The sequence below is a fragment of the Musca autumnalis genome, unplaced genomic scaffold (genome assembly GCF_047663935.1).
Source record: "Musca autumnalis isolate F117 unplaced genomic scaffold, ASM4766393v1 scaffold_1, whole genome shotgun sequence".
Taxonomy (NCBI): Eukaryota; Metazoa; Arthropoda; class Insecta; order Diptera; family Muscidae; genus Musca; species Musca autumnalis.
Window position 1 is genome coordinate 134,560,449 of NW_027411644.1, and position 24,681 is coordinate 134,585,129.

Consider the following 24,681-nt stretch of genomic DNA (forward strand, 5'->3'; position numbering starts at 1 on the left):
CATTTCGTAGTTCTTCCAACCAATTTCTAAATTTTTGGTAAATATCTTCAGGTAGTCTTTGATCCCATCCCAGTTTACGTCTCCATACTTCTTGCATTAATAGTTTAGAACATATCATGAAATTTGCGATAAACCCATATGGATCAAATACTGACATTGACATACTTAACAATTCCCTTTTGGTTGGAGCTCGCTTCATTTTAACAACATCATCGGAAACCTTATGGAATTTTAGGATAAATATGAAATCATCAGTTTTGGGATCCCAATGCATTCCAAGAATTCTCTCTGTAGATTTCTCGACATCCACGAATCTGTCGTCAATTTTTATTCCTAATCTCTCAGCCACTCGATCGGAGTTAGTAATCAAATTATGCATTTCGAATCCACCTGATTTGTGAATTTTCCTTACTGCTTCAGCCACTTCGACCGCTTCATCTTCTGAATCAAAACAATCTACATAATCATCCACGTAGTGTCTTTCCACAATTGCCTTCGCCGCTCTGGGATACTTATCAGTAAATTCCTGAGCATTTTTGTTTTTTACAAATTGTGCAATTGTTGGAGAACATGTTGCACCAAATATTAGTCGTTGCATCACATACGTCTTCACAGGCTTTGACTGATCTCCATCTCTCCACAAAAAGCGTTGAGCATCTTGATCCTGTTGTGCGACAATTACTTGGTGAAACATTTCTGTCGGAATTTTAACAAAATTGCCAAAAGTGGCTGATTTATATCGGGACCTTGTAAAAGAACTTTATTAAGAGAAACTCCATCTACTTCTGCTGCAGCGTCGAAAACAAATCTTAACTTCTTATTTGGATTTATAACTCCAAAATGAGGCAAGTAAAACGTCTTACTGGAATAAGTTTCTGCCTCCTTCTCCGACATAATTCTGGCGTATCCTTTATCTAAATATTCTTGTATTTTTTCGCAATATTCTTTGGCAAATGTTTCATTCTTCTCCATCTTTCTTTCCACCGTTAAAAGCCGTTTGAACGTCATATCATATGATTCAGGAATAATAACGTTATCGCTTTTCCAAAGCAATCCAGACTCAAAACGATCTCCTTTTCGAACAGTCGTTTTGTCTAAGGTTTCCAAAGCTCTTTCGTCATCCTTAGATATTAAGTTCTTTACAGGCGATTTGATACCAAATGTTTCTAAACCAAAATAACTCGTCATCATTTCATCCAGTTCTCTTAACTTTTCAACTTCTTCTTCGGATCCTCGACAGTGGCAAGAGTAGAATTTTCCCTTTTTATTTTGAGTCGGTCCATAAATAATCCAACCCAATCTAGATCTTGAGGCTATTGGCCCTGATGGGCTAAACATTTTGGGTTCTTCCAATGGAACGGTTAAGAAGGCGTGGGAAAGGCTTATTATCATCTTTGGTTTCATTTTACTGTAATCCTTCAAGTTCATATCGGAAAGGGGGATGTTTGAATATTTTCGTTGTAAAGATGTTGAATTGAAACTCTGTATTGGTAGGTTCAAATTTGAACTAACAAACACATTTCTCATTGGATATTTGGTTGAATCGTTTTCAGCGCTGCTAATTAATAAATCGACAACTTGCGTTTTTTCCCTTGAAATTTGACTATTAATCCATTGAAGTTCAAGTACATCGGCTCTGCCAGTGATACCCAAATTCCTGATAACATCTTCGTCGATCATGGATACATTGGCCCCGTCGTCCATAAAAGCATATATTTCCTCGTATACTCTCGGTCCATACAGTTTAACTGGGATCATTTGGAATGAGACAGATCCATATCCAGCACTTTCGTCTACTAAGCAATTCCGTGCAGCATTGGCTTGCGTTTCCGATTTTCTAAAAGAATGCTGCATTTCTTCTGTCGGTTTCTTCACATTTTCATCATTCTGAGAATCAGCATGCAACAACCTATGATGAAATTTTTGGCACGAATTCACACCACATTTCTTTTTAGAAAAACATCTTGTCGTTTGATGACCTCCTTTTAGGCATGAAAAGCACACTCCCAATGATTTTACCTTTTCCCACCTCATTCGAAGATGTAATATTGCAAATTTCTCACAAACTGCCAGATTCTTACATTGCTGTCCACACATTTTGCAAAACTTACTTTCCACTGAAGAACTTACACAAGCAAACCTTTTGGTCCTTTTCTCAACATTGTCAGAAGCTGGTAGTGAATCAGACGCCATATTGATTACTTTTCGAATATCCTGCAACCAGTTCGATAGATCAACTATGCTCGGAATATTCGTCATATTGAGACATTTCTCTGCCCATTGAATTCTTCTTGATGTCGGCAACTTTGCAACTAACTCACTTAAGAGCGTAGGATTTGTTAAATGATAATCACCTCCAGCAGATTGTACGTATGTTGTCATATTGGTTACTTTAATCGCGAAGTTTAAGAGCCCATCAAAATCGAACTCCTTAATGTAAGGAAGGGCTCTTACCTTTTGAATCTGAGACTTGATTAACTGATCGGGTCTTCCGTATGTTTCAGCAAGGATTTTCATAATTGCTGGGACGTTTTTGGAGTTTGATAATAACGATTCCACCGTTTCAAACGCTTTTCCTTGTAGGGCATTTCTTAATCGCATAACATTATGTAAATCTGAATATCCAAACTCTGTGGTGGTACAGTTGAACATTTCAACAAACGTTGTCCACTCTTCGGGTGCACCAGAAAACTTGGGTAAATCATATATTTTCGTATGATGGTGCGGCACAATAACTTGAGAGGACGCAGTTGGCGGTGGAAGATTTGAATTCAGCGGTTCAAATGAGAGACACTGCGCACTGGGAAGTCGTAGGTTTGTTCCAGATGCTGTAGACCTTGAATTTAATCCTCCAACTGGGTTTGAGAAGGACGGAGCCGTCGTATGTGGAAGCACATTTACAGTAGATGTTGATTGTTGGTTTATGGACGTCGCTAAATCGGAAGTAGCATTGGCTAAGCTAGGAGATATAGTTGGCGGAACATTGGGGCTTGTAACGTTAACATTAGGCAAAATATTGAATCTTCCCATAGATGCTAAAGACTCGCGGATTTGAATACTGTTTGTCTCCACCGTTGACTGAAAAGCACTCATATGCCGAGCTATAGAGATTTGCCATTCTTCAAACTGTCTAGCAAAATGTTGGGTTACCTGTTCTATACTACTAAATGTTATATTAGTCGTTTGCGAAGCCGTTGGTTCGCTCGATGTTGCATTGGATGTACTTTGTTCGATTTCGTCATTATCAGCCGCATTTGATTCATCAGACCGTTCCAAATGCATTGGTCTTTGCGGAGATCGATGTAGCGGCATTTCGGCAGACGTAATTCTACCACTACGTAAAATCATACAATATTGAAATAATTCCTCTTCTGGACTTGAATAAAATATCCGGCACAAAATCTGCAACTTGAAGTTTGACTTATTTCGCTGTGTCTTTCACTAGGCAAAGAAAGACTGACAATACTTCGCTGTGTCTTTCACCAGGCAAAGAAAGACCGACAATTACAAATGATTCCGAAATATCCTTCTTATATCTTGCAAATTCTCCAAACCAAGATGAGAAAAAATTCCAATTATTCCAATTTGAATAAAGAAAATGTTGTTAACGTAAGAAAAAACACTTAAGGGCCTTTGATAAACATTTGTTTTTGGTCAGGTTTATTCACTAAAATAAAGTTGCAATTTATAAATCAAATAAATGAAAATGTTCAAATTATAAAATCTTACAATTGTAGACCCTTCTACGCTATCCAACAATCCAAATAACAATGAACGTATAATGAAAATTATGTGAAAAATTTTTCAAGTTTTGAAAGGTTTAGAAAATGTAAATCAATGCCTGCTTGTGAAATTTTGGAAAATAATTTCTACAGTTTTGTGTGATATAGTATATAAATAACAAGATAAGTTTTACTAGTTTAGGGCTACAATATTGCCAAAGGTAGCAAGGCCAAATTCCTATTCGTTTCTGAGATACAGGTCCGATAAATGCTAAAAACTGTAGTTTTAGCCCGGTTTAGATGAGGCCATAAAATCCGAACTGGATCTGACAGGACAAAACCCTACTAGGGTTTTTGTAGTCTCAATATGTACTTTCAAAAAATGCATACTAGAAGTTGTTTGCATTTTCAGTGTTGCATAGTGTAAGTAATCGAATCTTTTATAGCAACAGAATATTGATCTAATTTTACATTCTTACGAAATTTCAAATGAGTTTCCTGAATAAAACCGAAGTCAATTTTATTGCGACGTAAAACGTCGCTTAATTCAATTCTTCTACTAGAATCCACAAGGGATCTTACATTGAATGTCACAAATTGTATAGTTTTATTTATCATAAGAGTCATAAACTTCTTTCAATAATAACAAAAATTCTTTTTTTGCTTGTTCCTTTGACAATTATTAAAAAAACTTAATTCTATCTTCTAAAGATAGCACCTCTGAGCCACAAATGAGTTTAGCTATTTCCAAAAACTCTGTAATTATAGGATATCGATAGATAGGGCTTTTTATCATACTAGCTTACGAAAACATAATATCGCTGTAAACAGAGCCACTAGGAAAACCTTCGGTAAAAATGTCCAAAGGATTCTCGAACCGCACAAAAATGTTGAACATTTGTGTGGGTGGTACCACAAGGATTGGACAGATATGGGCCAAATTTGAACAGAAACTAAGTTTCGACAATATTTAGAGAAATTGCGCGTACCATTTTATCGAATATTTTGTACTTTTGTGGGGGAGTTACCGGAAGCATAGGACCTATAAGCACCACCTTCGAATTTCATCTAATATTCGAAGAAATATTACAATATCCAAAGTGTGGACGAACGCAGTATTCGGTTCGAGCCCTCCAGCCACTACATATGGTGCCATAGGGGTTTTTTACAACTTTCGGGCTGTTTTCTCAAGAAGTATGGACTTGCCCCTGAAAAAAACTTTTACTGCCGTAATTGAGGCAGCGAATGCAAGTTGCTTCAACAAAAATCAAAGTGATCCGAAAGCAGGTCTTAAAGTGGATTTTTCCAAAATTTTGTGTGGGAGATACCCTAAGGAGTGGACAAATATAGTTCATATTCGAACCTGATCTATATCTGGTAGATATTTTAGGATGTGTAAAGTATGGACCAAATCGGTCACTCCCATCAAGAGTTCTCGTGCGCACAATTTTTCCCAACATTTTTGAACTTTTGGTGGGAGGTACCAGAAGGAGTGGACCGATATGGCTTATCTTCGAACTTAAACAAACTTTGCACAAAATATTACGAATACCAAATTGTGGACTGAATCGGCAGATCCGTTCGAGAGTTATCTTGCGCTCCAACCACTACACACGGTGACATAGGGCTTTTTGTACCTTTCAGGCTATTTTCTCAGGAAGTATGGACTTGCCCCTGATAAAGCGATTCTTGAACAGGTCCTAAACTGAACTGAACTTTCCGAAATGTTGTGTGGGAGGTACCCGAAGGAGTGGACAGATTGGGTCCATATTGAAACTTCATCTAAGTCTGGTAGAAATTTCACGATGTGCAAAGTATGGACCAAATCGGTTACTTCCTTCAAGAGTTATGGTGCGCACGAATTTTCCGAACATTTCCGAACTTTTGTGGGGGAGGTACCGGAAGGAGTGGGCCGATATAATTCATCTTCGGACTTAAACTAAGTTTGGACAAACTATTACGAAAGCCAAATTTAGGACCGAATCGGTTCATCCGTTCGAGAGTTATCGTGCGCACCAGCCGGCCAGACAGACAGACGGACGGACATAGCTAAATCAACTCCAAATTGTCTAAAACACATTTCGTCCAAACATACTTGGGGTCTAAAACCATTATTTTGATGAGGCACATTTTGCCCGTATGAAAGTGTATATACCCTCGTTAGCATAAATGCTGAGGGGATAAATATTGGAAAAATCTGTATCGGTCTGGTCTTCCTCAATGTGACAATTTCCTTTCTAATTGCGGATAATCGTTTGTGAAATCCATAAACAAATTGGTCTGAAAATGTTGATAAGATTTGTTTGCAAGTCGCCAAAATTTAAGCTGACTTTTACAAACTACGGTATTCTAAGCCATTCTCTTTTTTGTAGAATCTCCCAGCTGCATATATTTGCATTTTCGTGTGTGACATCAAAAATACCAACTATGCCTCTGGTGGTTTTAGAGAATACGCTGTATTGTTGTGTTGTTTTTTATTTTAATTGTTTGTTTTTGTTTTTTTCATTCAAGATTTAGATATCTTTGTTTTGGGATCTACTTATGAGTGTATATTTTACATTTTTATATTTTTGAAACATGGAAAACAAGTAAAACTGTTAAATTCGGCCGAACCGAATTTTATTACACCCCTACCATGAAATATACTGACCTCAAATGGAATAATTAGTTTCTTTCCTGTTCACATTTTGAGGCTGAGACATGTTTTCACAATTGAGAACCCAATAACCAAGTTACAGCCGATTTACGCCGAAAATGTAGATACAATATTCAGAGAACCTGAAATCTGACGGTAACGGTATATGGGGTTTTACAACAACCTCACTTTTTAGTTGTTGTTGTAGCAGCATATGATGCTGGGTTGGTTTCGGGTCAATCCGGTACGAAAGAACTCCCTGCCGTGGTATTGCCACACTTTTGGGGGGAAGTTTCCAGGCCCTTCCGGGGCAAAAATGTAGATAAAAACTTCAAAATACCTGAAACCGGGAGGTACCGTTATATTTGGATTCGAAATACCAGGAATTGGGTGGTACCGCTATATGCGGACAATGGGAAAAACTAGACCCATATTGATAATTATTTGTTAAGCTATGTCTTTAAAAATTTAAAAAAAAATCATGTATAACAATAATGATGGGGACCTTTTCGATTTTTTACTAAATTGACCGCTACATGGATAGCGTAAACTGTTTCCTTATAAAAAGTTTGATATTCCGCTTCGGATTCAGTACCTACCAGAGAAGTGCATTAATTACAACGTTTGAAAATTATGGGTGTCCCCAAAAATTAAATATATATGATGGGAAATTGATATGCTGATATTTTAATACGATCCACAATAATATGGAGCTTATATTAACTTTCACATTCCGTTTGTTACACATCATAATATTCGTCGAAGATTTTATGACGTATATAAGTTACAGAAATGTCCCAAATCATTTATTGTTGAGAAACTCACATTCATACAACAAGTGATCAAAAGCGAAAGATCGGTCTTCCATCGCAACTAAAAAGATAACAAACAAAAAGACAACCTACCCCAACAATAAAATTTACGGATTTTCCATTAACAAAAAGAACATCAACAACAGCAAAACTTTGTCCAACAAGAGTTAATAGCCCAGATAGAAGAAAAACCAGAATTTAAAAAGGAAATAAATGACCCCAACATTCATCGGTTCACAGAGAGCCTTGTTTAATTAAGAAAATAGTGTCTGCGCACAAATAATATCATTCGGAACCATTACTTCAGGTGTTACCTATTTAAAAATTCCAAGGTTGAATTTGTAAATAGAATGGAATAATCGGTTCAAAGCAAACTTCGTATTGGGAAAGCCATACTGGCTAATGAAAGTGTTGTGCCCTCTCTCCGAATTACAATGTGTTTGAATTGTTACTGCTGAGATGGTTCCCAAATTGATTTTATTATAGCTTAATATGAATCGGGGTGCACTCATTGATATGAGAGAAGTCTCCCTTGTCCCGTATGGGATATTTGTGGAACAATTAAAAAATGATGGTTCCCAAATAAGTTTAATCCACTTTTAACATACTTAAATATAACTTATTTTCGGGACATTTCAGCTTATATAGGTACATATAGATAAAAACTTCAAAATACCTGAAACCGGGAGGTACCGTTATATTTGGATTCGAAATACCAGGAATTGGGTGGTACCGCTATATGCGGACAATGGGAAAAACTAGACCCATATTGATAATTATTTGTTAAGCTATGTCTTTAAAAATTTAAAAAAAATCATGTATAACAATAATGATGGGGACCTTTTCGATTTTTTACTAAATTGACCGCTACATGGATAGCGTAAACTGTTTCCTTATAAAAAGTTTGATATTCCGCTTCGGATTCAGTACCTACCAGAGAAGTGCATTAATTACAACGTTTGAAAATTATGGGTGTCCCCAAAAATTAAATATATATGATGGGAAATTGATATGCTGATATTTTAATACGATCCACAATAATATGGAGCTTATATTAACTTTCACATTCCGTTTGTTACACATCATAATATTCGTCGAAGATTTTATGACGTATATAAGTTACAGAAATGTCCCAAATCATTTATTGTTGAGAAACTCACATTCATACAACAAGTGATCAAAAGCGAAAGATCGGTCTTCCATCGCAACTAAAAAGATAACAAACAAAAAGACAACCTACCCCAACAATAAAATTTACGGATTTTCCATTAACAAAAAGAACATCAACAACAGCAAAACTTTGTCCAACAAGAGTTAATAGCCCAGATAGAAGAAAAACCAGAATTTAAAAAGGAAATAAATGACCCCAACATTCATCGGTTCACAGAGAGCCTTGTTTAATTAAGAAAATAGTGTCTGCGCACAAATAATATCATTCGGAACCATTACTTCAGGTGTTACCTATTTAAAAATTCCAAGGTTGAAGTTGTAAATAGAATGGAATAATCGGTTCAAAGCAAACTTCGTATTGGGAAAGCCATACTGGCTAATGAAAGTGTTGTGCCCTCTCTCCGAATTACAATGTGTTTGAATTGTTACTGCTGAGATGGTTCCCAAATTGATTTTATTATAGCTTAATATGAATCGGGGTGCACTCATTGATATGAGAGAAGTCTCCCTTGTCCCGTATGGGATATTTGTGGAACAATTAAAAAATGATGGTTCCCAAATAAGTTTAATCCACTTTTAACATACTTAAATATAACTTATTTTCGGGACATTTCAGCTTATATAGGTACATATAAAATCGTACAAGAAATAATAGATGAAAGAAAACAGAATGGAATAATTAATAACAAAGGCAAATAATAATTTAGTGCCACATTTCAATTTTAATACATGAAAACAAATCAAACACTTTTAAATATAAAATACAGACAACATCGTCCATTGCCTTTCTTTAGTTCTGGAGCAAAAGAAATTTTTCTGCTAAATTGAAACGGAATATGGGTATCTGTAATGTAAGAAATAGGTACATTCATACTTCAAATAAATAAAATGCATAAAATGATTGATGCGGCCTTTATATGACTTTATTTTCCGATTTATACATGAATTTCAACTATTTTCTGGAAAGTAAACAAAATGAGAACTCCAAATGTGTGTGTTCTCACAGAAATGAAGGGCGGTTGGTTTTCTGCCGTGAGCCTCGAAAATATTTCAATGGTGGAAATATTTTCCTCAAGATTCATCAACAAGGAACAATGAAATGGGAAAAAAAGGAAGAAAATGCAGTGTATAAGAATTTTGAAATAAAAACTGCAGTGGTTCTTTATTGAATTCGTTGAAATAGGAATGACCGCTTACCAAGGGCAACAGCATTGGTTGATGAGTAATTGACAATTGTTTTATTGAAAATAAATTACAAATGCAAATGCGGTAAGGAAATTCAGAGAGATAGAAAGAAAGAGAGCATACAGGGCACAATTCTGAGCAGAATTAGAGATTCTGTAACTTTTTAACAATCCGACAATCGACAACGTTTTCGGCACTAAAAATTGTTGCACAAATGATTGTGTTATTCTGTAAAAATGTAGACTAATTGACGATAAACTTTCAAAGCTTTCAATTTTGAATGTATTCCTAAACAAGCAAGCATTTAAAAATATTAGCATTAGCTGCTCACATCAACTGCTACACAAAATTGACACACACGGCTAAATAAGCAAACAAACGCAAATTTATTTTTGTGCATCTTTGCTTATTTCGTATATTACACCTAATCTTTTTTTCGGTAGGCATAATTGACAACCACGCTACATATTTAGCACTCGGCTGACCAATCGTCGAAGCCAATACACAACGAGGGATGTTTTTGTGAGTAGTGTTGCCAACGTGGCATATAACGTCAAATTATTATTGTTTAAAAATAAAAAACAAAAAATATTAAACGGCTTCACCAAAAATTTACATGTTCTTTGAATGAAAAAGTGGAATTAATAATATCGTGATTTTTAATGCATTACACTTGTATTAGTTAGATACTTTGTCCCTCAACTTCCCCTGCTCGATCAATCACGGATGCTGATTGGCGCACTGGCATATCCTCTACAACTCCCTCTGCGGAGACCGTAGTGTGCTGATCGCCGCTGGGCGTCGGTTGTTGTCGGTTTGCTCACTTTGTTAACTCTTACTCTCACTGAAATAATTTTAATTGTACTAGTATATGACATGGGATCCTCTGCGATCACTCAGAACCTCCGCGTTCACTTGTCATTAGTCATTTGTCGAGAAATAACGTCTACGCGTTATTACCCCAGCAAAATGTTCGATGCCAAAGATGCCATTCAATCATGGGTGCAAGTGATCTGGCATGTCATCTTTTTAGCATCTTCATCGATGAATTTTATATGAACGTGGACTCCAAAAGATGACGTTCTTTTTCGGATCCTAAGCATATCATTTTCACCAATGCTTTGGCATGTCATTTCCACCAATGCGTTGGCATGTCATTTTCACCAACCCTTTGCAATGGCATTATCATTACGACGAGAGTTTTAACAACGTTGGTTGTGATTTCGAGTCGCCGACAACATCAAGCCTATTGTAAATAATTAATCTTATATATTTAGAAAAGTGTATATAAATAAAAACACAAAATTCATCTCTATTGGATCGATGGAATGGGTTCAAATGCTGATGAAAAGATCGGATCTTTCACGACTTCCTTTGCATGGGTTCAAATGCTGATGAAAAGATCCTATCTTTCACGACTTCCTTTGCATTGGTTCAAATGCTAATGAACAGATCGGATCTTTCACGACTTCGTTTGAACCAATGCAAAAGATGCCATGAAATCACGTCATCGCATGGAACCCCTTCCTTCAAATTTTGCTGGGTACTAAAAGGCCTCTGTCACCACTATCACCGATTACAAAATGTAATCTTTGTTGTCAGAAAATCATATTTATATTAAGAATTAATACTGGTTGCTTTTATTTTTTTTTGGTTCTTTTCTCCCTCCACTGCTCAACATACGGTAATCCTGAGTTATCGAAGAAACCTATGGATTTCCCCTCCCTCACCTAAATATTTGGTCGCACCGAGCCGGATAAAAGCCAGCCATTTTGTTGTTGCCGCTCTATTTGCCAATTCCTCCTCTCTTGTATGAAATACAACAAGATTTGAAGTCATCATTTGTGGTTGCTTTGAACGGATTTTGCATCATCATTCTACCAACAAATCACCATACTAACACCAGGTACGTAAACTCAGATTTCCATAAAAAGTGAGCTACCGCGAGTGTTGTATTTTTCGTTTCGTTTACCGTTTGAGCATTAATATAAAAATAAATCATTGGTCGAATGTCAATCTCCCTACGCGAGTGCATTAAATTCGTTGCCTTCATTCCACCACCATACAATACAGTCCACACACAAATTTTGTTGAAATCGTTGTGTACCGATCATCCAACGTCGCGTTGATCATACACATCACAATCCGTGTTGTTGTTATTCTGGTTAGATTTGTTCCAGAACATTTGGTCTCACCATAATAACCAACACGAAATAACTCAATTATGTACCTTTTCTCATTGTAATTGCTAATTGTAGTCACTTTGGTCGACTATTAGCATAAGTACCTGTGTGAAATTATTGCATTCCCCCACACATCAGTCGTTTTGCTAAACGTGTTTATTTAATTTGTACTGATCAACCTACACTGCGTTGTTCATACAAAACTTTTCTCTACATAACATCACTCTACTTGTTTATTTGTTGGTCTCATTTGAAAGGCCGATACCTATAGTGAGAATTCGATGTGATATTTATAAAAAACAAAACCCATATAATGTCCAATCGTGTTTGCATCGGTTATTGAACTCTCGTTTTGCTAAATAATAACTCTCATTGCACCGATCTCTTTAATTGTTGATTATTTGAAAAATAGTTATAGTTGTTGTTATTCTTCAAAGTCTTTTCTAACGAAGCCTTCTTGTTGAGAATTTGCATTGTCAAATTTACAATAACGACATACATTCATTTATTCTCTACATATTGTCGTTTGGTTCATTTTGTTGTTACGATCCTCTCCAACCACAAAATATTTGGCGTTGTTATTCCCTCGTTCCCTTTGGAAATTTACAATAACAACGCACCATCCAAATTCTCGCTGCATTTGATTTCTTTGTTGCATAGAACGTCAATCACCAACCAAACACATTCGTTTTTCGATTCTCCTACCTGTTTTCTAACAGGTAATTATTCTAATTACATTTAAGTCTACCAACAATGTACATCTCTCTTCCCGCCTTTTTGAAGCGTCTTATATAGTTACGTTGTAAAAATACCAACAAAATTCTGCTCATCAGCAACACTCCTGCTTGTTCGTTTGCAACGTCTTCAGTGAGAGCTTCGCTGCTTACACATAGCCATTTCTCTGTTAGCGTCGCTTGTGGGGTTAGCACAGTGGGGTAAACTAGCTCAAATTGTTTTTTAATAATTAATTTTGAAAAAATTATTTTTCGATAATTTTTTGAAATACAATTAACTGGCAGTAAGATTTTTGAAATGTTTAGACAAATTCACCCTACATTCGGCATTTATTGCACATATTACTAGCAGAGAAAATACGTGACAAATAATTGTTTTTAGACATTTTTATATTGTTTTTGGCAATATTTGTTAAAAATTTTGGAAAATTATTTGAGTCTCCGTAGGGGTTTCGGTATTTTTGGAAAATACACCCTACTTTTGGCATACCATGAACCAACGTGTCAACCAAATAAGATATATTTCTGAAAAATTATTTTCTCTGCGTTGATTTTCTTGAGCAAACATTTCTGTTTCAGACAAATAGCTTATATTTCGTTGGAATTTGGACAAGTACACTCCAGCATTGGAAAATCTCACCTTTTCATTCACCCTACGCTTGGTAGCACCATATACACTTTGGTATAATTGAGACTTTTTAGCATTTTTGGCTAAATTACAGTAGTTTTTTCGCCCTGAGTATGTTTTTTGAACTTATCTTGCATTTCGCCCTGCTATAAATTAAAATTGTTATCGCCTTGCAAAATTTCTAGGGCATAATTGTAAAAATTTGGAGGTTTTTGTGGAAATTTCTTATTTCCATTGATCTATAGCAATTAGTGCTTCAATTGAATTTCATTTTCTAAATTTTTTTGTTATTTGTCGCAAATTCAATTGCAGTTTTTGCTCATCCTGGTTGAAAAATTTCGGTCACCCCTCTCACACGCTTCATTAGAGCCACCGACGTAGTGGTAAAATTGGATGCTTCGTTCGAATTGCGTAAAGACAATTGTCATAGCCTGCATAAGCTACAAATATATTCCTAAGAAATTCAGAATTTGTGGAACAAGGCTATAAAGAGTGTCTAACCTATCTTACTACAAACTGTGGTGCAGAAATTGGTAGCATAGATATTCCTGCGAAATACAACAATTCGCACCAGGCATATCTTCATTGTTTATCGCCCATTGATCAGAAATCTAGAACATTTCAATCACCCGTTAATAGAAATCATTCTTCTGTATCAGCCTAATTAGAAGCGTCAGTTTCTTCTATCACCTCTTCTACATCCAGTTCCATCGTCCAAACATCAACTAGCAGTACTTCCCACCACTGTCCATCACCATTGAGTATTTGCCAAGAATCACAACCGTCTGGTTTCCATTTTATCGAATCCTTAGCTTTGGCCTCTGAGCTCTCTACCACCCACACTGTTGCAACTCAAATGTCTCCCGTTTTCAAAAATTCGAAAACGTGACTGATAAATTCTCCCTTGATTCTGAGTCGTGTTCACCAACCGGTTTAGTTTTGAGTGAATCTGTTTCAAACCAAGTCGTCATTCAACCCGTCCTTGCTTCACCGGAAACCACCTCCACCACAAATTGTTCTGCTGCCCCTCTTGCTAACCACTCCAAGTCAACTGTCGATACCCATAGTCTGCCTTTGCCACCTATCGACATTGACGGTTTTGCAGGTGGATTTATGTCTTGGCCCTCCTTTAGGGATCTATTCACCACACTATTTGTTGAAAATTCGCGTCTGTCAGACATTGAACGCCTCTGCTATTTGTTGCAGAAGACCACCGGTGAGGCTAGGGAAATTGTTTCGAGATTTCCACTCACCAACACTAGTTTCCCCTTAGCGTTGAAAGCTTTGTCGGATACGTACGACAGTAAGCGCGTTTTGGTAAATAGTCACATCTAGCAATTGCTTAAACTCCCTTCTTTTAAAGAAACTAGTTCTGATTTGAACAGTCTTCAACGCGGCGTTAATAGTTGTATAACTGCAATGACCGTTGTAATGTACACAAAGTAAAAGCTTGTTGGATGCACTTAAAAAAAATCACAAGCATCGAAGCCTTTGGTTAAATAAAGGACAATGGGAGCCATTGAAAGGTAGCTGCAGTCGGGATAGGGGGGTTTTTGTCCCTCTTCAACCAAAGCATTTTTACAATACAGAGATTATTGTAGACGCCCTGATAAAAGCAAAAACCAAAAAAAAAAAAAAAATGGCCTAGATATGTGTGTCTAAAATAAATTTTAATAAACTATGACCCCAATATAAAAGCTATAATTATAAAATGTAGTTATTTCAACCTCTCATTAATGAAGGTAATTTCTTAGGTGTTGTTAAGAAATAGCCTCTACACCCACTCCTACCAAATGTCCACATTGGCATAAAATGTTTTGTGGACCCCTTGATCTGACTACTCCAAATCTACATTGTCACCCCTTTTCGTAAGAAAACGTCAATTAATAACGTTACCATTTCATTTCGAATTTCAAAGAATTTTTATTCAGAACATGTCTAATATTAAAGCTGACAGCTAGGGTTTTAATATTCTTATAAATTTATTCGAATTATAAATGCGAAATACGTATTATTTGTATTCATCAAAAAAAAAAAAAAATATCAACGAAAATAATAATTTATAGTCCCTAAAGGGGAAATTTAGAAAAATTAAAGAGATAATCGCATGAAGAGAAATTAAAATGGAGCACATTTGGGTGATAACCGACTACAGAGATCAATACAAAAAACTGGTTCTCAGATAGAGATTGTAACTCAAAGAGAACAACCTTTGTCAGTCTCTATTATTAACACTCTGGAGTTTGATATGGGACCTACTGTTTATTGCCGAGTCCGAACGGCGTGTCTAAAGACACCACTTTGGTAGAGAAGTTTTACATGGCTGAAATACTCAGGACATGTCGCCAACATTTCTGAGGGGTATTTTGACACCGTTGAAGGTTTTATGTTGCCTGGCCGGGGAATCGAACCCACGACCTTCAGCGTCCAAGGCGGGTGTGCATACCATTGCACCACGGTGGAGTTTAATACTCATCACAATAAATATAAAAGAGTATTTCAATGACTTACCCGCTCTCAGTGTTGATGAAGGTATTCAGCAATATGGATGCTAGTTATGATATTTAACATTATTGTAGGTAGCTCCGAATTATTTTCTCTCATGCGATATTAATCTATTGAACCTTTAAACAATGATGAAAATCGTGAATATAAGCTAATAAAAAAATCAGGCAATTCGATACACAATTTCCTTCGAAATTATCACAATAAAAAATAGACAACTTTTTAATTTGTAACTCACGATTAAAATATTGTAGAAGTATTTCAAATATACTATGAATTCATGGTTATTACTGTATGTTAAAATTGAGGTTTAGAAGGAAGCATAATTGTATATCAAATTCGAGTTGGACATATGTAACATATAAATGTATACTTATTCAAATTATTTCAATGTTCTCATGTTTTAATGCTTATAGTGTCGATAACATATCCAAGTGAACTTCCACTTTGTGACCAGAAAGACTTCAGTTTGCATATGGTTTCTCTTGGAGGATGCATATGAGATGAGTCCATGAAGTTATTAGGCAATCTTTTTGACCATATCCGATAGAAAGATGAATTGCTTTTTGGTGACAAATATTCCAAATTTGTGACAGCACACGAAATTGAATACCATAACTTCAACTATAGGTAGGCCACTTTAGACTTCTGATAGATGCTATTTACCCTGTGGGTAGTTCCGGAGTTGAATTTTAATTTGCAAGGAAAGTGGATGCTTGCTCTATTTTCTCTGGCTGGAACGGTATCAACACAACTGCTCAAAGTGCAACTTTGCAATAATATTGTTTTCTTTATAAATTCCCAGGAAATTTTTTGTATTCTTATAAAAACACTTTTGTTATACATTTGTTTTGATCTTTCACTAGGAGTTATATATTTACCTCAGAAATATACGTAATGGATGGAGAAATGTGATATTTGGGAACACTTTTTATATTCCGATACGGAAGTTTGTAAGTGGATTAAATAGATATATCGAGATATGTTCCAAAGAAAATGTTCTGATCGAAATTTTTAATGGGAAAGAAAGAATAAATTTTGTCTGAATTTTGTCAAGCTTAAAAGTTGGTTGCGTAGAAAACAGGATCAAAATGAAATGACAAAAATATGCATAGACTATGGTTGCCAACCAAATTGAGTAGGATATCACTTCTAGTTGAATGATTTATTTATATAAGAAAAATCCATTAACCAACATAGTATATCCAATAAATGTCCTAGAAATCAAAAATAATATTATCTTATTGATTTAAAGCGTATTTAATGGATTAATTGTAAAAAATCATGTTGGTATACTGTGAGTGGTTCTATCCTAGACATACACCACATATAAACTACAGTGGTGAATTTAATGTGAGATCGAGTTACAATGCAAGAACTTAAGAACGAATTGTCAGAAAAGAGAACCGAAACAAAAACAAAGATTGTAATCAACCTCATGGAGTACAAGACAAATTTCATTTATAACTAAAATTAAAGGAATAACTCCAAATTATAGGTGAGTGAAAGTTAAGTGGAGTTAGAGTTTCTCTCCTTTACTTGTTACTTGTTTTATTATTCGTTTCAGAAAACTCTTTAAATGGAAATTTAGAATGTTTTACAAAACAGTACTGACAGAAGTGCAGATTGCACAGCAGTAATACATGTTTACGACGACCCATTGTTTACATTTCTTCTACATGCTAAAGTAGGAGCAAATTCCTAGGGAATTTCAGTTTTGGCTCTTGGGCACAGAGCTGCTCCATCTGTTAAGTGCAGATACAAATGGAACAAAATTATAAATTTAACTTTTTAATTGAATACTGTGACTTGTGATTGTCAACGTACATAAAGATGACCAATAAAATATTGGTGTGAAAGCAATATGTTCTTTAAAATCGAAGTTCTACACTATCAGATATTGTAACCGAAAAGACGGTCAGATTTGTGCATTAAATGCCATAAACAAAGTGTGTTCTATTAACTGCTTTAATGGCCAATAAAATATTTGGTGTGAAAACAATATGTTCTTTAAAATCGAAGTTCTACACTATCAGATATTGTAACCGAAAAGACGGTCAGATTTATGCATTAAATGCCATAAACAAAGTGTGTTCTATTAACTGCTTTAACTTGAAATAAGATGTTTGGACCAAATGTAGACCATCGCATGCTTGTTTTCCAGGTAGTTTATTCGACCTGAGTATGTCGAAACAAAAAACCAAGTCAAATAGCGAGACTTAGGGCGATCAATAAGAAAACTAACTCTCTGTTTATATACTCATGGCTATGTATATTCAACGGTGGTCTTCGGAAACATTGTTGTAAATCAATGGTCAGTGAGAACAATAGGTTAACTGACAGAAAATATGCCCAAACAAATCTTCAATATCATTTTTGCGCTTACATACCAGAAGTAAGAAGTTCAGTTTGTGGAAAAGAAATATTTCTCTGTTTGGAGCAATGCGTGATAGAGAAAGTCTGCATATTCGCTCCTCATTTTTAGATATATCTGTCATTTTCCAATTCTGTATCTATTTAAGTTTCTGTCAATAAACTGCTTTTGGTTTAAAGTAAATTGAGTTTTCAATGTATGTATTGTATGCCACAAAAATATGTCAATTAGGTCAAAATTTCTAAAAGGCCAATATTCTTGGAATTTTCAGCCAAAACGTCTATCACACCGTCTATGACGTCGTCACGGATCATTGGGATCCAATAATAGTTTGTATTTGTGTGCAGCGTTTTCCTAAATTGACATTGACTCTGTGGGAGCAAAGCATCAAAAACAAGTCGTCGTTGCCTTCTTGGAGAGACTTATATGCTTTCCTCAGAGAGGATACAAACATTGACTTGTATCCAAAACTTGTACGGAAATCTGGTCACAAAGAAAGTTGTCTCATCTCGCTACTCCAATAAAGCGTTGTCAGTACATAAATCTACCGATGTATCACCTCCTCGGTCCACAAATTTGTTGACAAGTACTTGCCCTATTTGTCCCAGCCAGAGCCACGTTCTTCGTCTCTACCCCCAGTTTGTTAAACTATCATTTAAGGACAAATTATCGATTGTGAAAAAGCATAATTATTGCCTAAATTACTTATGTCGTGGTCATGCTGTTAAGAAATGTAACAGCAATTATAGTTGCAACACATGCAAGCAAAGACATCACAGCCTTCTCCACCGGCCACAAATTCGAAAAGTTGGTGCTTCCCCAACGTCGAAGACATCTCCGGCTTTTACTGATGTCAAAAGTCGAGAAACTGCCTACAAAAACAAGCTAAATCCGGTTCCTATCCATTCAATAGATAATAATGTTATCCTTGGAACCGCAAAAGTAAACATAGTCCATAACGGTAAATCGCATACTGATCGGGCAATCATTGACCCATCGTCTGAAGTTTCTATAGTATCCAGGAAACTTATGAAAAATATTGGGTTTGCTATTCGCCCTGCTAGATCTTGTTCTAGTAAACCAAAGTCTGGTACACCAAGAGAAGTTTGTTCCCTGAAATTGTCGACCCTCAAAAGTTCTTCTAGAATTGTTGAAAATTCTGCAGTAGTTTTGCCTTATATCAAAAAGAAATTGTTTTTGCCTCCACCTACATATATCGAAATTGAAAGCTCAGATCCCTAATTTAGAATTAGCGGATTCCTTTGATGACAGCCCAATAGACTTGCTACTTGGTGCTGATCTATACCACCAAGTACTTGAAGCTGAACCTAAAATTGTTTTAGATTCGTTGCTGGCCCAAAAGTCTATTTTCGGGTACCTCCTTACCGGTTCAGTTCGTACCGCCCAAGCACATAACTTCGCAACCGATAATGATATTAAAAATCGACCTCTATAGTCAATTCTTGAAATAAATCGCTTGTACTATTATATCTTGAAAACTAAAATTGAATTGTTCATTGTTGAATCGAGTAAATATCGGAGTCGATCATTTATTAATTACTCGTTTATAGAAATCGCTAATTTGAACTATAGCTCACTTGGGAATCTGAGTTTACGTTCAGAATCTTATTACTGGCATACTATTAATCTTTATAGTAATTATTCCTAGCTTTAATTTGTTGATCCACGTTTACGTGTATCAAGGTGGGCGGCAATGTATAAGTTAGATACTTTGTCCCTCAACTTCCCCTGCTCAATCAATCACCGATGCTGATTGGCGCACTGGCATCTCCTCTACAACTCCCTCTGCGGAGACCGTAGTGTGCGGATCGCCGCTGGGCATCGGTTGTTGTCGGGTTGTTATAATTGTAATTGTATTGTATTGTATTGAATAATTGTAATTGTATTAGTATATGACATGGGATCCTCTGCGATCACTCAGAACCTCTATCTAACTATCACCGATTACAAAAGGTAATCTTTGTTGTTAGAAAAGAAGAATAACCAATATTTATTTCTTTGGTTCTTTTCTCCCTTCACTGCTCAACATACGGTAATCCTGAGTTATCGAAGAAACCTATGGATTTCTGTGCAGGAATAATGTGTGCAGGAAAATATGAGTATATACACAGCGCGCCTTAGGTTTTCACGATTTTGTTTGGAAACGGCAAGTCCTATCGAAATATGACTAAAGAAAATATTGTAGAAAATTTTCATTTCGATAGATTCTGCGGTTTCCAGGCTAAATCATGAAAACGTAAAAAACCATAAAAATGTGAATTTTGACCGTGATTAATTTAACAAACGCTTCCCACTTGTAACACTTCCCAGGTGTAAGAGGTTTTCAGTTAAAGTTAGTTAAGGCGCACAGTAAATGACACTGTTTTATAGGGAGGCGATACAGTCAGTACATTGCACATAGGTTTCAATCAGGAAATTTTTGGCCAAAACCCTATTTTTGAAGTTTCGAAATTTTAATATTTTTTTGCACAGAATAATAAAAAACACATCAAGTCATCTGAAAATAATTAGTTTTTGTAAATAACGTTAGTATTCGTTGATTGGCGCAGTACCAAAGTTGACACTTTTTTATGTAAAAATAAAACAGACTTTGTGCTGTAAAATATACAATTTATGTTGTATTGCGTCGTTGCATAAATATACAGAAGTGAGACCAAAGTTATTATGAATCGGTAAGCTGTTAATGAGTACTTTCATAATATTTACAAAAAGAACGATGAAATTTGTAAAATTAGCGTAATAAAATCAATGTTTTTATATATATTAAAAATTATTTTTACACATATTTTTTAAAAATACTTAAAATTGTTTGAGTGGAGTATTCCCCCATTGGCTCAACTTCATTTATTACCCTCTATTACAGAGAGTAATGTTTTTCAAAACGAACTGACAGTGTTGCAAAATTTTACTGATCGCTACCAATATCATGATTTCATCCCGGCGAAGGGAATTATCAATTGGCTTCTCAGTTTTTGAAATGATGCCTTTTTAGCGAAAAACCGAACTCTTTAAGTGTCTAGTATTCTCATATGAATGAGAATCACACTCACTTTTCGGCTTTTCCAAAGAAACACCAAAATCAAAATATTTTGCAACATGTCAGCACGTATCAACTAAGAATTCTTCGAATTCTGTGAGTTGAAAAGAAACACCAACACAGTTGCCTGTGAGGTAGTTATTGGAATTTTGTTTTTTTGTTTTTAACAAAGCTCCATTCATTCGCCCGTGCCTCGGCTGTTTTTTGTTCGTTTTGTTTATTGTTGAAGTTCAATCTCATTTTCGATTGTTTGAGTGGAGTATTCCCCCATTGGCTCAACTTCATTTATTACCCTCTATTACAGAGAGTAATGTTTTTCAAAACGAACTGACAGTGTTGCAAAATTTTACTGATCGCTACCAATATCATGATTTCATCCCGGCGAAGGGAATTATCAATTGGCTTCTCAGTTTTTGAAATGATGCCTTTTTAGCGAAAAACCGAACTCTTTAAGTGTCTAGTATTATCATATGCATGAGAATCACACTCACTTTTCGGCTTTTCCAAAGAAACACCAAAATCAAAATATTTTGCAACATGTCAGCACGTATCAACTAAGAATTCTTCGAATTCTGTGAGTTGAAAAGAAACTCAACATAAATTTATAGCACTGATTTCAAAAGTACCAGAAAATTTATTTACAAAAAATTTATTTTTAAGGAAGTTAGAAAACTATGTATAAATATCTTTTTACGAAAAACATTGTCAATGCTATCAACTATAAGTTTAAATCTGGAAATTGTACATTTATTTCATTCATAAGCTGCGAATGCTTTTCAAATTTTTCGACTTTTCTTGACATGTAAACACACCATTTTAGCGGATAAAAAAAAAACATTTTTTCTGAAAATTGGTAAAATGTTTAATATAGATCTTATAGCGTTCTTCCTGGAAGGCACTTACCGCCAGCGTAAGACAAATTTGGAAGCAGATTTCTTCATCTTCCCACTGATGCCAATTATGTTAATGTACGTGGTCAGATAACAGAGTTATACGCTAATATATCAATAGAAACCCTATTCTAGGGCAGCTTTAGTCAGCGACCCACCATTTATAGTCTGGCACTAGATGGCAGATGATTTTAATACTGAATAATCTTAAACCCAGGACCTACTTTGGAAAATTATTCCCGAGGTGGGCATTATGACTAAAACCTTAGATCAAATTTAAGTGTATAATCGAATTGGCATTACAAAATACACTAAGAAAATATGCAGATAACTAGAATTCCACAACACGCTAAAACACTATGTTTTAATGAAAATTAAGCTATTACCTCCTCCTTCAAAATCCACTATAATATTTTGCTATACGTATTTGTTTCGCGATATTTTGAATATATTTACTTGCACTTAAAATATAGGTTGTACTTACAACAAAAATTATTATTTTGAAGCTATTCTTAAGAAGATCGCGTTCGAATGAAACAAAAACAAATATATTTTTAAAAATGTCTATGTCATAGCTGTCAGAGTTGTCAGATGTTGTACCAAAATTTTGACATACATTTTTTTTATTTTTGGCCAATGGATGGATCCACTGTGCGATATAATAAAAACTTCTTTAACAAATTTTTAATTTTGATAGACTATATCAGTCAATCTATACTATATCGACTCAGAATTTTATCCTCATAACAAATACATATGTATACTTTATAGGGTTGCAGATAAGTATTTTAATGCGTGACAAACGGAAAAATATGCCCTCCATTCTATGGTGGAGGGTATACAAATTTCATAATAATAATAATTGTTCCAAAAACATGCCAGAAGGGACAAGGGAGACTTCTCTCATATCAATGAGTTCATATTAGCTCAACGATAGGGGACTACTATTTATCGCCGAGTCCGAACGGCGTGTCTAAGACACCACTTGTAGAGAAGTTTTAAATTAAAAATTGCATATCTCATGTATTTTTCAACAGAATTCAAAGTTTACTTAGAAATAATAAATTATGTTTGGTGTCTTCTAACCAGCCTAAAGCAGGAGGAAAAGCATATACCTATTTTTAATGCGTTTTTACACTTCTCTGACTATAAACCAAACAAAATGAGATTGAACTTCAACAATAAACAAAACAAACAAAAAACAGCCGAGGCACGGGCGAATGAATGGAGCTTTGTTAAAAACAAAAAAACAAAATTCCAATAACAACGTCACAGGCAACTGTGTTGGTGTTCTTTTCAACTCACAGAATTCGAAGAATTCTTAGTTGATACGTGCTGACATGTTGCAAAATATTTTGATTTTGGTGTTTCTTTGGAAAAGCCGAAAAGTGAGTGTGATTCTCATTCATATGAGAATACTAGACACTTAAAGAGTTCGGTTTTTCGCTAAAAAGGCATCATTTCAAAAACTGAGAAGCCAATTGATAATTCCCTTCGCCGGGATGAAATCATGATATTGGTAGCGATCAGTAAAATTTTGCAACACTGTCAGTTCGTTTTGAAAAACATTACTCTCTGTAATAGAGGGTAATAAATGAAGTTGAGCCAATGGGGGAATACTCCACTCAAACAATCGAAAATGAGATTGAACTTCAACAATAAACAAAACAAACAAAAAACAGCCGAGGCACGGGCGAATGAATGGAGCTTTGTTAAAAACAAAAAAACAAAATTCCAATAACTACCTCACAGGCAACTGTGTTGGTGTTTCTTTTCAACTCACAGAATTCGAAGAATTCTTAGTTGATACGTGCTGACATGTTGCAAAATATTTTGATTTTGGTGTTTCTTTGGAAAAGCCGAAAAGTGAGTGTGATTCTCATTCATATGAGAATACTAGACACTTAAAGAGTTCGGTTTTTCGCTAAAAAGGCATCATTTCAAAAACTGAGAAGCCAATTGATAATTCCCTTCGCCGGGATGAAATCATGATATTGGTAGCGATCAGTAAAATTTTGCAACACTGTCAGTTCGTTTTGAAAAACATTACTCTCTGTAATAGAGGGTAATAAATGAAGTTGAGCCAATGGGGGAATACTCCACTCAAACAATCGAAAATGAGATTGAACTTCAACAATAAACAAAACAAACAATACTTAAAATTTTAAAAAAATGTCCCAATATGTCCACCACCAAATCGAATTTGAAAGATAGCAGGGGGTCTGTACTAATAAATTCAGAAGTCAAATCGTGCTCAAATTTGCCACAGTTAAAATAAAGTGGATTTTTTTATTTTAAGATGGGAGAATTTTTTGTAAATACCTGTTGTGACTGTACGTAGTATACAATTGAAATAGAACGGTAACACCCACATCTATCAACCGATTTTCCTTAAAATTCATATTTAAGGGTTTCAGAGTGTAGAAAACAAGTGTGTATAATTTTTTTGAAAATAGGTCCATTTTTCGTCATAGCCCCCACATAAAAGTGCCGTCCGATTTTAGATATTTTGTGGATTTTAGCGACACTTTTTGACCGATTCGGCTGAAATTTGGTATTGTGACCTCTTGGAAGATATGAATCCTTCGCACCAAAAATTATTAACATAGGTCAATGTTTTGGTTTAGACCCCACATAACGGGACGACCCTGTTCAACAAATTTTGGCAGTTTTTGGCCATTTTGGTCGATATAATGTAAGAATTGCTGTTTGTACACATTTATTATAAATAATACTTAATTTCAATACAAAATGGACGTTGAAATAGTTTTGGCCAGAAAATTTG

At 35.3% G+C, this 24,681-nt stretch overlaps 1 protein-coding gene across 4 annotated transcripts in view; it reads left to right on the forward strand.

Moving 5' to 3' along the window:
• The window catches only part of LOC141386709 (trypsin-1), a 236,789-nt gene that overhangs the window by 40,369 nt on the left and 171,739 nt on the right, over nucleotides 1-24,681 (forward strand). Inside the window, exon 1 of one of the 4 annotated variants that reach the window (XM_073955638.1) lies at nucleotides 640-11,430. The exons of the other annotated variants lie outside the window; for them this stretch is intronic. The gene's annotated coding sequence lies outside the window, so the exon portion shown is untranslated. Of the gene's footprint in view, nucleotides 1-639; nucleotides 11,431-24,681 lie in introns of those variants that run through there. 4 annotated transcript variants of the gene reach the window in all.